The sequence below is a fragment of the Cyprinus carpio genome, chromosome B15 (genome assembly GCF_018340385.1).
Source record: "Cyprinus carpio isolate SPL01 chromosome B15, ASM1834038v1, whole genome shotgun sequence".
Taxonomy (NCBI): domain Eukaryota; kingdom Metazoa; phylum Chordata; class Actinopteri; order Cypriniformes; family Cyprinidae; genus Cyprinus; species Cyprinus carpio.
The window spans coordinates 27,511,583-27,527,115 of NC_056611.1; the positions used below are offsets into that span (position 1 = coordinate 27,511,583).

The 15,533-nt window shown below is 35.9% G+C and overlaps 1 protein-coding gene across 2 annotated transcripts in view; it reads left to right on the forward strand.

Annotated features, from left to right (window-relative positions):
* Positions 1-15,533, forward strand: part of LOC109063968 (metabotropic glutamate receptor 5-like) — a 47,680-nt gene that overhangs the window by 18,607 nt on the left and 13,540 nt on the right. The gene's annotated exons all lie outside the window — the stretch shown is intronic.

A 15,533-nucleotide genomic window follows, 5' to 3' on the forward strand; every position in this document is an offset into this window, starting at 1 on the left:
ATAAGTTTAAGCTTTTTTATAGTTTTTTATATTTCAGTTAATACTTATTTTATTTCAAGTAATGAAAATGTTTTTATGGTTCACACTTTCAGAATGACAAGGTGATTATTAGATTTCCATTTTTAGAGGAACAGTTCCTTTAACAAACTCTTCTCTCTAAATGCACTCAAGAATCAATGTGTGTGTGTGTGTGTGTGTGTGTGTGTGTGTGTGTGTGTGTATGTGTGTCCCTATATGTTTGACTTTTTCAGCGTCAGCTGTTTAGTCCAGATGAAAATCAACAGGAAGTTTCTTCATCAATATCATCTTCATAACCATCATCATCATTACATTATCTTCATCAACATCATCGTTGCAGGTAAAATGTCTTGGGTTTCTTAAAAATAAGGTTAAAAAGGGCGTTTTCGCAAAAAAACTTTCAGTAAACAGTTCTTTAAAGAACCTTTTTTTCTTAGTTTGAAGAACATTTTATGAACCTAAAGAAACTCTTTCCATTTTAAAGAACTTTTTTTTTTTGGAATGGAAAGGTTCAGTAGATGTTGAAGGTTCTTCATGGAACAATCAATGCCATTAAGAAGCTTTATGTTTAAGAGTTCACCTACACACACACACACACACACCCACACCCACACACACACACGTCTCCTCTCGTCGAGTCTGAATGTCTCTGATGGCCGCTGTAAGACTCTCACACACCGTTAGTACCGCATTTACTGCTTCAGTCTCAGGTCAGATGGAGGGCTTTCTTCTGTCTGAAGTGGAATCACAACAAGAGCCGACGGTTGACCGCAAAACAACACAGCATGTGTGGACAGAAATTGAAATTAATAAGTAATTAAGCTCCTTTTTTTTTAACTGTGTGCATCTCATGTCTGTTTGTGTGTGTGTGTGTGTGTGTGTGTGTAACATATCATATCATAAGTGATGAAATATTTGACAATTTTAGATGAACTATCCGTTAAAAAGTCCAATGTAATAGACCTATTTTCAATGGTGCAGTCCACACTAGGATGTGCATCTCTCATAGCTTTGTTTTCATTTGATAACGCCCTAGAAACCACCCAGAACACATTAGTAATACCCTAACTACCCCTCAAAATACCTTAGTAACACCATAGTTACCACCCAGAACACCTTAGGACTGCCCTAGCAACCAGGTAGAACACCTTAGTAACTCCCTAGCAACTAACCAGAATAGTAATTCCATAGCAACCATCCAGAACACCATAGTAACACCCTAACAACCAGACAGAAGACCTTAGCAACATCTTAGCAACCACCTACAACACCTTAGTAACACCCTAGCAACAACCCAAAACACCTTATTAATGACCTTGCAACCAACCAAAACTCCTTAGCAACACCCTATCAACAACCCAAAATGCTTTATTAATGACCTACCAACCACATTGAATACCTTAGCACCACTTGCAACCTACCAGAACACCTAAGTAGTGCCTTATCAACAGCCAGAACACCTTAGTAACACCTTAGCAACCACCTACAACACCTTAGCAACACCCTTGCAACCAGCTAGGACAAATTAGTAACACCCTAGCAACTAGCCAGAAAAGTAACGCCCTAGCAACCACACAGAACACCTCACCACCACTCTAGCATCCAGCTAGTACACCTTAGTAACCATCTACAACACCAACCATGAACACCTTAGCAACAATCTAGCAAACACTAAGAACACCTTAGTAATGCTGCAACCACACAGAACAGCTTAAGACCGCGCCAAGCAACCAGACAGAATGCCTTAGCAACACCCTAGCAACCAGCCAGAAGACCTTAGCAACCACCAATCACAAATCTATGAAAGATACATATATATGGCTTCTTCTTTTATTATGGTCAGTATCTTTCTCAGATTTCTTGCACCTTGTCAAATCCTAGATCTTCTGCGTTTATTTATGATGGCAGTGGGAATTCATACACATGACTGTGTTTCCCGGTGGACTGATAAAAATCGGTGCTTCCCGACTCCCGGAAATTGCTTGAAACCAGACAATCAGATTAGAGCTTGTCACTGGAGAAGCTCCTGCCGTGTTTGTGTGCAGAATGTATCGGTCCAGTCCTTGGGTCAGATACGCGGCAGTCCAGAAAAACGTGAGCAAATAGAGCAAACTTCATGATCATTAAGAGCCCTGAGGGTGTTTATGATGCGTTTCCTGTCTGCCTCCCTCTCAGGCAGGATGGGATGTTTGCGATGTGGTCTGTGTTCCATGCGGAGGAGCTGTCAAGTCTTCGTCACCCTCCTCTTCCTCCCGGCAGAGCCGAGAGTGTGAGAGGAATATTTATCAGATGAGAGAGAGAGAAAGAAAGAAGAGAATTCTAGGCCAAAGCGAGGGAATGACAGAGCAGGCATCGGAGATGTGTTTGCACTAATGTATTTGTTCAAATCAGCCAGAGTAAGGAAAAATAGATTTATAAGTGGATGATTTTTCACTAAATGGCTTTTAATTTGCACAGAAATTTGATTAAAAACATTAATCACATCAATTACGTACAGTGAATTGCATGTATAAATATTTGCTGAGAAAAGTCTCAAATTAAGATCATTTTAAAGAATTGTTAGTCTGTGTTTATATATCTGGTTATATACCTCAGATGTTAAGTAAATCCATTACTATGCAACTGTTTATGGAATATGTATGCATTTTTTATTGTCTTGTTTTATAATCACTCTAAATGAACTAAATTTACATGTTCAATTGGCATCCCCGCTTTTAATTTGTAATGCGGTTGAATCTACTTGAAGGCAGACTTAGAAATGAAGCGTGTGTGCATGTGTGTGAATTCCCCTCTGCTAGACTACTGATCTAAGGCCAGAGATGAAACACAGAGGATCAAAGCGTCTCATAGTTCAAGGTCTGTCGTTTCTAGAGTGCACACACACACAACAGAACAAAACATCTGCTCAAGGAAGCACATGAACTCATATACACACCCACATTATTTTTAGGATGTTAAAATACTTTCTCACATAGTGCATGAAAAATTCAGACTGACGTTACAGGAAGGTCCCGAGCCATATCTAGAAACGAGAACATCACAGAGACTGGTTTAGTACGAAACCATCTAGCAACCATTGCACCTTAGTAATACCCTAGCAACCAACCAGAACACCTTAGTAATGCCCTAGCAACCACCCAGAACACCCTAGCAACACCCTAGCATCCACCCATAGCACCTTATTAACACCCAGACATCAGAACATCACAGAGAATTGAAGGAGGTTTTGTAAGCAATCACCTAGAAACCACCCAGAACACCTTAGCAATGCCCTAGCAACCATTTAGAACACCTTAGTAATGCCATAGCAACCATACAGAACACCTTTTTATTTACTATTGTGAAAGTGCTTTGAATCAGTCTACATTGTAAGAAGTGCTATATATAGTCAGATGTTATTTCACTTGACTTAATATCCTAGCAACCATCCAGAACACCTTAGAAAAGCCCTAGCAACCAACTAGAAGGCCATCTTGATTATTACCATGAAGCAGCTTTGAATCAATATGTATTGGAAAAAAAGTGCTATATGCTTAAAGTCATTTGACTTGACTTAGCAATGCCCTAGCAACCACCAAGACAGCTTAGCAATGCCCTAGCAACCACACAGACCACCTTAGTAACATCTAGCAACCATAGCATTGCCTTAGAAACCACCCTCAACATCTAGCAACCATAGCATTGACCCATAACACATTCAAACAACCTTAACAAGAAGTACCTTAGCAATGTTAACACCTATGATACCATAGCACACCCCAGCAACCTTCATAACGTTAGTAAGTGCCTTAGAAACCACCACTTCGCATCCCTAGCAATGTCCTAGCAATGCACTACTACCACCCAAAATAGAAAATAACAACCACCTAGGAACATTAGCAACACCCTAGAACATAACTTAGTAATGGCCTAGAAACTGCCCAGAACACCAACACATTCAAGCAACCATACAATGCACTAATAACAAACCAACACAACCACCTTAGCAATGGCCTAGAAACTGCCCAGAACACCTACACATTCAGCAACCATACAATAGCACTAACCCCACCCAAAACCACATGCAACATCCTAACCACACCTAGGATACATTAGCAACACCCTAGCAACCTCTCATAACTTTAGTAATGGCCTAGAAAACTGCCCAGAACACCAAAACACATTCAAGCAACCAGAATGCACATCAAGCAACCATAGCAATGCACTAATAACCACCCAAAATACCTTGGCAACGTCCTAACAACCACCTATGATACCTTAGCAACACCCTAGCAACCACTCATAACTTTAGTAATGGCCTAGAAACTGCCCAGAACACCAACACATTCAAGCAACCATAGCAATGCACTAATAACCATCCAAAATACCTTGGCAACGTCCTAACAACCACCTAGGATACATTAGCAACACCCTAGCAACTTCTCATAACTTTAGTAATGGCCCTAGAAACTGCCCAGAACACCAACACATTCAAGCAACCATAGCAATGCACTAATAACCACCCAAAATACCTTGGCAACGTCCTAACAACCACCTAGGATACATTAGCAACGCCCTAGCAACCACTCAGGACACCTTAGCATTGAGGAGACACTTTTTCTTTTATGTATATAGTCAATTGTACTATTCCCTTTGGTGCTGCTGTCGGCACAGAAAATGCACTCTTTGTATTGGTTTAACTGCTCGTTTCTGAGGGTTTGTCATGTGGCGTTCCTCACAGGTTTGGCACAGCCACTGTGGTTTGGTGGATTGGGCTTGTAGGATTACAAATGTGCAACAGTAGGAATATCCCAGATCCTCTTACACTCTCGCTGCAGGATCTAGTGCACACGAGTCCGTCACGAGCAGCTCGCACATCTGCCCTCTCCTCATTCCCGCCGCGAGCGTCCTGTAGGGTTAACAGAGATGAAACTCTATGTGAGACGCCCGCGTGTCAGTGTTAATGGACTCGTCTCTCTGAACTCTCCCGACAGTGATATCTACAGCCCGCGTGACACACATTAGCCCCGTCCTGCTCGCAGCTTTTGCCCCAAGCGCTAACTGATTAATGACGCTCGAAGTGTGTGTGTTTGGCACGGTCAACAGAACTATTCTTTTCCATTTCCCCATCCGTGCTGCACTCTGAGCTGGAGACAGAACGAAAACAGAACCAATACCCTTCCACGGCTTATTGCCATAGCAACAGAATTGTCACCCGTACCAACACCACCGCCTTCCGCCAGCCTCAGATTTAGTCAGAGAGGGATGTGAACAGGCTGAGAGAGAGTTTAAAGTCAGGCCTCTGGAATTACCATGAATATCTCGTTCTGCCTCCAGGATTCTCACAGATGAACTACCACGAACTTTCACAGACGCAGGTACAGCTGCTCAGAGCTGCTCCACGGTTCCTAGAGTCTAGAGTAAAACTGAAAAAAAAAAAAGAGAGGCACGTCTTATATTCGCCTCTGGTTGGTGTTTAATCAGTGTTGGAGAAGCTGCTTCTCAAGCTCCTCATAATCTAACATGACATAACATAACCAAATAGCAAAACATATTGATAGAGATAAATAATAAATGCTATATAGAAATGGTGGATTTTTCAATGAACTCTATTAGGTTGTTGTTAATAATATTTCATAAAAAATTCTGAAATAAAAATGTATTATATACAGTACATATTGTATAGATACAGATGTTATTTTAGTATTATTTTACTTTTTAATATTTTGAATATATTTTATTGTTATTAATTGAGTTTTTGTTTAATTAATTTAACATGAAAGGTTTTTAATAGTTTTAATTGTAGTTAATAACAGATACATACTAAAATTCTTTGGAGGAACTTTTGTGTAGAGGGATCTGTTTTTGAACTGAATCATTCATCTAAATGAATCAGACTTCCTATTGCTTCAAATGAGAGAGGGTACAGTTTTACTGTTTAATAAGGCTTTAAGTTGTTTGTTGAAGGCTGTAATGGAAGAACACAGAGAGAGAAAACGTCTGGAAGTGTTGAGTGATTGTTTGAGTGTCCACAGTCTCAGAAGTTTCCTGACTTGCCGATCAAAGTGACAGGAACATTTCAGTGTGAGAAACCCTGTGGGTCACTTGTGTGTGTAAATGTCAGGATTTTGGGGTGTGTGTGTCTCTGTCCTATGATTGCCAGCACCCTCTGGTAATCTGTCTGAAAAACTTAACAATGTGTGTGTGCGTGTCTGTGTGTGTGTGTGTCCATCAGTCTCATGTGAATGGGATTGTTTTTCTGTCCTGTCAGATTTCACTGTTAGTGTGTGTGTGTTTGTATGCAGATGGACACAGCATGAGGTTTTGACCTCATGGTTCTGATCTGCAGCAATCCTAAAACACACACATACCACTTAACCTGACGTTTTTTAAGACAAAAAAAAAAAATTAATAAAAAGAAGTCCATACAGATTGTGCACTATATAATTTTTTATATGTGATATATAATATATATAAGTTATATAATAGCAGTAGATTGAAATTTAGTTGTTATTTGCTGAAATTCTTCCTGTCTGCCATACAGCAGTTGTGTATGAATTCAACTGTGGTGTATCGAGATGAGCTGCATTAAATTTTTCAAAATGTCACACAGCATTGTTTATCCTATGGATGCACGATTAATTGAAATAAAACTAAAATTACAAAATCATTTATTGCAATTATCAAGGCAACATGCACTAACCATCTTCCAATATGAGAAGTGCTTATTAACAAAAACCACTCCCCATGCTTTTCCATCAAAATAAATGAAGAAATTAGGACAACCATAAATAATAGTTTTAATTTTACAGTAGATAAAACTATTATTGTATTGTTTCTTTAATTTGTTTTCAGTAAAATTGCAATATTAATATTTCCTATTTTGTTTTTCTTTTTTAGTAATTTGTAACGTTGTTATGGTTATAACAATAATTTGTTATTATTATTAATAATAATTTATTCTAAATTATAATAATAATTATTATTTTATATCAGTATAATCTAACCATATAATCACAAAATTTCAGCCAAATTGTGCAGCCATACAAACAAGCCACAAACCTTTTTTTTTCAGTCAAATTTAAATCATATTCACAATTTTTATCAGAAAAAAGAATCATTTCATGTTTGAATTGGATGCAAGCATAAACAAGGCTTGACAGCTATTGTATTAGTTTTATGAATTCTATTGTATACTGAGAATGTCAACAAATATATATTATCACGAGACATACAAACGATACTTCATATAGAAATCTGAACCCACATGAAACAAAATATGGTTTTGGGATGACGATGGTAAGACTTTTTGGGTGATAACTTGTTACTAGCTTGTTGCTTGGTTCCTAAAATCAAAGTATCAGAAACACCGACCGTTTGACCGAAAGCTATATTTGTAGTAGTTTTGTGATGACTGAGAGTTTGCCCGAGCTCCCGGTCTGTACGTTCAGTGTTGTTTAGGCATGTGTGTTGTGTGAAGGGCAGCTGTGGCCAGTGTTTTGACTGGCTGTAGTAATTGCGCTCTATTTTCAGCTCTCTCTGAACGCTTGACGATGGCCCATTATGGCCTGACGTAAACAAATGCAAAGACCACAGATATCTTTCTCGTTCTCTATTTACTTTTCATCTCTTCTGACACCTTCACAAACCCTGTTTACCACAAACTCTTTCATGCTCTGCTTATTCTGTCCTTTAAAGTCAACATGAGCTCAAAATGGACCCTATTTATCTTCTTAATGGATATTTCTGGTCTAATTGGGGCACGTTACTACAAGGACAAAAAATTGTTTTCAGTTTTAGCCTAAAATCTTGCCAATGGCAGTCGTGAATAATGATTCGTTTAAAAAAGAACCGTTGGCATTGGAAAGTCAAATGTATTGTGAATGTTGTTTCATGTTGACTTTAACCTCTCGCTATCTCTTTATGCTGGTTTTCTCTCGTTTGGCACCCAATTAGCAGCCCATCCTAAGACGTCACTTCATCTACAGCCATCACAGCATTTTACACATGACAGGAGAGCAGAGAGGAGATGAGAGGAGATCTGGTCTGATCTGGGCTGTACGGTCACAACACAATTCATTTGGAGGTCGTAACTGTCAGAGCGGAGACACGGATCTGATGGAGAGACGCTGGCACACGCTGACGCTGTCCTCCTGTGAACGTCCTCTACATATCGTCACCTCATGCTGATCAGCACATGTTTCTGTAAAACCTTGGTGTGTGTTCCTCGTTGTCATGGCAGCAACACTAGCGAAACACTCAGGTTCGATTCCGATCTTAAATCTTTAATATTCATGTACTCTGGCGTTCAAAAGTTTGGGGTAGGTAAATTTTTTAATGTGAAAGAATTCTCTTCTGCTCACCAAAGCTGCCTTGATTTAATCAGAAACACAGTGAAAACAGCAATATTGGGAAATATTATTACAATTTCAAATAACTGTTTTCTATTTTGGCAATTTTTTTTTAAATGTGATTTATTTCTGTGATGCGCAGCTTAAATTTTAGAATCATTACTCCAGGCTTCAGTGTCACATGATCTTCAGAAATCATTCTAATATGCTGATTTGGTGCTCAAGAAACATTTCTGATTATTATCAATGTTGAAAACTCTATTGCTGCCGAATATTGTTTTTTAGGTATTTGATGAATAGAAAGTTCTAAAAAACAGCGTTTATTTGAAACAGAAAACTTTTTAAGATTATAAATGTCTTAACTGTCACTTTTAATCAATTTAATGCATTATTGTTGAATGAATGTATACATTTCTCTGAAATAAAGAAATCTTACTCACCCCAAACTTCTGAACAGTAGTGTAGATCTATACAAAACCCCTTTAGTTTCCTCTGATTGGTTTAATCAGTGGTAGAGGTGTTGTTTATTGATCAGGGATTGGAGTTGTGATCAGTATTGATGTGTAATGCTGGCATACTGACAGAGAAATGTGTATGTTTTATGAGAAAGACCTAGAGGGAGACATTTAAAGCCACACAGTGTTTCACCATTGACTTATTTACAGTTGCCTCTTCATATTCAGTGGAGCTCAGAGAAGGTATTTTGACACTGAAAAATTGCACACTGCAGGTTTAAAGCAATAGTTCATCCATCAATAATGAAAGTTCTGTCATAATTTTGTTCCAAACCCGAATGACTTTCTTTGCTTCTCAAAGCTCAAATGGAGATGCAGTTGTTCATCAGTTCATGTGTCATACTAAAGCTCTTTAGAAGAAATAAAACAGACAATAGATGTCATCCAGTAAGAGAACACTGTAAAAAAAAAGAAAAAGTTTTCAAATATGAGATATATTTTAAGTAAAACATATATAAAACCTATTAGAAATTGTAGCAATTTCATATATTAACAAATATAACTAGCCCATACAAATTTGTATGTTCATGTATGTATATATATATAAACCAAAATCCATCAGTACATATTGATATTATATAATTGAAAAATTGAAAATTTAAAAATTATTGCAAAAACATATATATAAAATACATATTTTTGTACATATGTTGTTTTAATAAAATTGCATATGTAACAGAGTATAGGCTATCTATTGTTGACATATGGTTGCTACATTTAATACCATATAAAATATCACCTTACATACATACACGTACATTATTAACATGTATACATACAAATTTTACTATGGGGATTTTATATAAGCTATATTTATCTTCACCTACTCATACGTATGTGAAAATTATATATTGACTTATGGCAAAATCACTCTTGGCAATAAGTGTCATAGATCACATTTCTAAAAGGGAATAAAACAGAATATTGTAGCATGCACTTAAAATTGTCATTAAATCAATGTGCAAATCTTTTGTAATTATTTGTGAAATTTGTTATAATTTTTTAGTGTCTAGGCCTATAAACAGATTCTGATAAATAAAATACTGGACGATATATTGGCTATGTATCGGTCATCCAATAATTGTTTCTCCTCTGAAACGCTAGAGGATCCACACTTGAGATGTAGCCGTACAGAAAAATTTAAAATAAAATAAATAAATAAAATTGCCAAAATAAATGAATAAAACTCGGCCATGGCTATATATTAGTTAACCGCTAATTGTTTGTCTTTTAAAACTAGCAGAGTTACATGTGAGATTAGTCAGGCCTTTTTCTCTGGAGAAACATCTGAGAAGCAAGAGACTTATGTAAAATCTTCATTTGCTCATTTAATCACTGCTCGATAAACAATCAAGATATTTAACAAGATCTCATTTGTGGTTTTTCTCCCCTGTTGAGAGTGAAGCAGAGAGTGAATGTTGTAGAGTGTTTTCGGTAATGGTCTTTCTCGTGGAGCAGCGGATGAGATTTTGGGGCGCAGCTGTGTGAAAGCAAGGATAGATATTATCCTTCAGAAATAAACAAGTCCAGACCGTATCTGTCTGCCTGTTCATGTCCTTTTCTGATGGCACTGATGGATGTAAAGAGACAATCCCAATAAATACAGACTCGATCTAAACACGTGGGTAAACGAGTCAGTCATGTTCACAGGTAGATGATGCTTATCTGCATTTATTAATAAATGTAAGATATTTAATCCTATTGTGGCAAACAGGAAACTCTTTATATCCGCCCACTCACACAGAGGCTGTTTGAGGTCTGCATGCTGAAGAGCAGACGCCCACATGTGTGGCGCTTGTATGAAGTGTGAGAGGTCTGTTGTAAAGAGCCTTTCATAACACACACACACACACACACACACACACACACACACACACACACACACACACACACACACACACACACACACACACACACAGTCAGCTCTTTCACTAGACACAAGCCAGTCAAAAATTACACAGTTGTGTGTGTGTTTGTCTTACAATTTTGAGTTTTTGTGAAAGGATTCCTTCAGTTCACTCTGTATCATAAAACTGATCATTTTAGTTCTGGATGCTTATTGGTCAATCCTAAAACAATTTATATTTTATATAATATTTTCTAAAATAATTTAGTAAAAACTTGTGCTGTTGCTGATTATATTCTCTATAGAAGTGTCTTTTGTACCTTATTGTTTAATTAGTAATGACATTTGATTTTGAAGGACCCTTCTAAATTAATTGAATGTGCCTTTGCATAAAAGCATCTTCTAAATGAATGCATATGAATATAATGTAAATGCCAATGCCATGGTAAGCATTTCTTCTGCCAAAATACTTGTTAGTAATTATTATTAGTATTGTAAAACTGCGGAAACTTGTTGTTTTCCAACAACAACAACAAAAAAAATGCTGTTACATTTTTACACTTTTGGAAGGTGATGCCATGCTAATTTATTCTAATTTTACAATAATATGAGCAATAACTGTAGTAATCATGGTGTTTTGTTGAAAGTATGGTCATAAAAGGAAAAGCAACAAAACATTTAGCTCATGTGGATAATATGAATATTAATCATATATATTTTATTTGTCTGTGATTTAGTTGACTGTGATATGTATGTGTGTGTATATATATATATATATAATTTGGTTTTAATGTAAATTAATGTGGTATGTAAATACAGATTTTATTTGAATTAAGGTTAAAAGGTGATAATTTTTATGTTAAAATATTTTTTATCCCATTTTAATGTGCCAATTAGTAGATGGTTGTATGTTTTATAATTATTTTCATTGTCATAAGCAGTTTTATTTAGTGATGCCTGTGGTTTGAAAATTATATTCTTTGGTTTTAAATTGAACATCCCAGAGTGTCTGAACGTGTGTGAGTGTATGTGAGGCTCAGATGACATTAATCAGTGTTGTATTAGTGTAACATTAGTGTTATATGAATGTTTCTGCAGTGATGAGAGTTTGATTGATGAGGCACTTCTCATTTTTAAACACCTGCTCAAATACGCCCAACACATTAATAAAGACTGACGTTATGCTCAGATTTACACACACACACAAACACACACACACACACACACACAATCTCTCTCTCTCTCTCTCTCTCTCTCTCTCTCTCTCTCTCTCTCTCTCTCTGAGACACAGAAAGCGCAGGTGTGACCTGTATGAGTCGCTCCACAATAAAAAGAGACATGAAGTCAAGAAACAGCAAATGTTTCTCTCTGTAAAACTGACCTTGTCTTTTTCGAAAGTCGCTGTCAGATTTATCAAACAAGGATAGTTCTATCGCCATGGCGATCTGTCTCCTCGTCTCCATGGAGACGGGCTCCTTCTGATGGAGAAGATGCTGAGAGACTGAGAGAAAGATCAGCTGCTGGAAAGTTGTGATTCAGAGCTGAATGAAGAAACAAGAGGAGATTTAAGCTTCCTCCCTTCAGGGAAACCTGACGGAGCTGTGATTAACGATCCGAGCTCAGAACGGACCTTGTTTACATTCTCTAGACACACTTGTGGTGTTGTTGTGAGCAGTTCATTAGTTCATACATCACAGGAGTCAGTAATCCGCTGCAAATAAGAGTTCTTCAGAAGGAGTGCATTGTGGGAAGCTGTAACGGCTCTGGGACAGAAAGCGTTCGGTGGAGAGAGGAAGTTGGCAGTGGAAGGGCGTTTGTGCCCCTCTGATGATGCCGGACACAATGTGCCAGTGTTTGTGTACGGTCACGGTTCAGTTATCTCTGCTATGCAGCACTTGTTCCAGGCGAGAGTGTGTTTGCATGATGAACTGTGCTGCTGGTCAGCGCTGGTTAAATCCTTCACCTTGGGATGTGACAGCGGCATGAGCTGCCCTCACTCTCTCTTTATCTTTGGGGTTTTAATAACTTTTTGTGTGAATCTGATGGGAATGGAAAAAGTTTTTGTTCTCTCTCCTTTCCAATTACTTAATTAATATCAGTATAGATCCCAAATATCCTTGATTTAATAAAAGAAATTTGAAAGTCAAATGTCTCTCTCTCTCTCTCTCTCTCTCTCTCTTAGTTCAGTTCAGTTCAGTTCAGTTCAGTTCAGTTCAATTCAGTTCAATTCAATCCATTTCAAATGAGCTTTATTGGCATTACTGTATAACATATTACAATGTCTCTGTCTTTCTCTCTTATTGCACACTCTTATTGCAAGTCTCCTGCTTTTCAGATATTTTTCTTTAGAAAAAGACTCAAGGGTTTGTATTTTTGATTAAGTTTTTAGTTCTATTATTTTTGTCTTTTTTTTGTTTTAGTTTTACACTTTTAATTGTTTTAGTATTTAGTGTTTATTTTGTTTTCAGTTTGTCTTTTCTGTTTTCTCCTTATTCTATCATTATATTATTTTTGTTTTAATTTAGTTTTCATGTATATTTCAATTTACTTTAGTTGATAGTTTTCACTCTATTATCGTTTCAGTTTAGTTTTATGTTGTTTAATTTTTTAATTTACTATTCATTTGTATTTTATTTTTTATTTGCTATTTAGTTTTTTATACTTTTCATACTATTTTTTATTTTAGTTTTACAGTTTTAACTTAGATTTAGTATCTATTTGTTTTATTATTATATATATATATTTTTAAATTAGTTTTCATTTGTTTTTTCAATTTACCAATTATTATTTCAGTTTAGTTATATTGCATTTTCTAGTTTTAATTTATTTAGTTGTTTTTGTTTTAGTGTTTTAGGGCCGCTAATAATAAAGTTAATATATTAACATCATTTAACAGTATTATATTTCTCAGCACAGCTCTTGTATGTTAAATAATTGTAAAGGTATCAAGTTTTATACTATGCCGTGTTTCATTATTAATCATTATTTTATTGTATATGTATTTTATTTTTAATTTAATGTAATGTAATTTTTATTTGTTTTAATTTTACTATATTCATTATTATTATTATTTATTTCATTATAATCTTTTTTTTATTTTATATTTTACATTTGGAGTCAGTAGATTACATTTAGAGTCAGTTTAATTAGCAATTTTCCCCAGTTATGTTAGTTTTTGTTTTTATTTCAGTGAAAAAAATGTTTTAATTTAGTTTCCTTTAATGTTTATAACACTGCCAATAATCTGACATCTCTAGAGTTTCAGACGAGATCTCAATTATATCTTAGGACATGCTAGAGTCTGCAATCAAAAGTCCGAGATTTCAATATAAACTCAAACATTTCTCATCAGAGACTGAATAAAAAAATTACTTTTTTGCATTTATATTTTATTTTTCCTAATGTAATTTAGGAGAAACATCTAAGCCGATACTGTAATGAAACACTACTGTGAGCCTTCACCACAAACACACAATGTATCATTTTCAGTAGAGTTCCTCGGAATCCCCCATAAGCACCTACTTTAATGCTGTCGCCATGGCTACAGTCTCAGCCAATCACGTCGCAGCCAGCTGTGAGGTCATCAGTCCCTCCACAAAAGCGCACAGGGTGTCAGATGAGTTTGCCCACAATGATACCATCTGCACCCTGAGTGTGTGTGTGTGTGTGTGTGTGTGTGTGTGTGTGTGTGTGTGTGTGCTCGTTTGCACTAGTTTCATTACTGAGGTGACTGTCCTTCTCTGACTCTGTCCCGACTGAAGTGTGTGTTGTGATTTGATGTGTGTGTTTTGTATTAAGCTTAACCCCGGGTTGATTTCTGCAGCTGACCTGTTGGCGAGGATGTAATTGAGTTAGCAAACACACACACACACACACACACACACACACACACTCACACACAAGCTCCTTGTAAGCTGCCTACCTACTCGGGTGGTGCTTGAGATGCTGCCTATTAAGAGCAATACAAGTAAGCTGCTTAAAACATTACAATTCAGTTCTGATGCTCATTAGGATTTGGCTACAAAATCATACATGCACAAACTTTAAAATATGTGCAACTTTGATGGTATATATAACACATGAACTCATAAATCACCTCTAGTCAGTTTTATTGTGTGGTTTCATGTAAGAAATAATTCAATGCTGTATGATTGTGTCTCACACATACACAAAAATAAAAAAACATTAAATGATTTTAAAATATTATTACAAATAATTAATTTTTTTTTTTTTTAAAAAGTCTATAATTTATTGAAATAATAATAATTATTAATGTTTTATATTTATTTCATTTTTTATAATTTTGTTATTATTTAATAATTTGTAATTATTTATTTATTTAATTATGTTATGTATAATAAATTAATTTGACATTTTTAAACAAAATAATAAAATAATAATTATTAATATTATTAAGTTTTATGTTGTTTATTTATTTTTTAATTATTATGACAAGAACTCAGAGTTAAACTGTGTCAGAACAAATTCATCTTGATAATGTCATAACTTTGATAGAAAGGTATGTAATGGATAACAATCATCCAAAACTTCAGACATTTGTTAGTAATGACAATATATACACAACTATCAACACTTTGTTGAACAATTACCAAGCAATGCTTAATTTTGTTCAGTCTGTGGTGTAAAAAGTTCCCATTAGCATTAAAGAAAAAAAACACTTAAGCAAACCATGGTCAGGTCAAAGTGTCTGAATCATTTTTGGTCCCACATTTTTATCAATTTTACTCGTAGTCCACTGTATGAAGACTTTTTGGGTATAATATGTCACAGTTTACTTTATTTTGCTTTACTCACTAACATAAA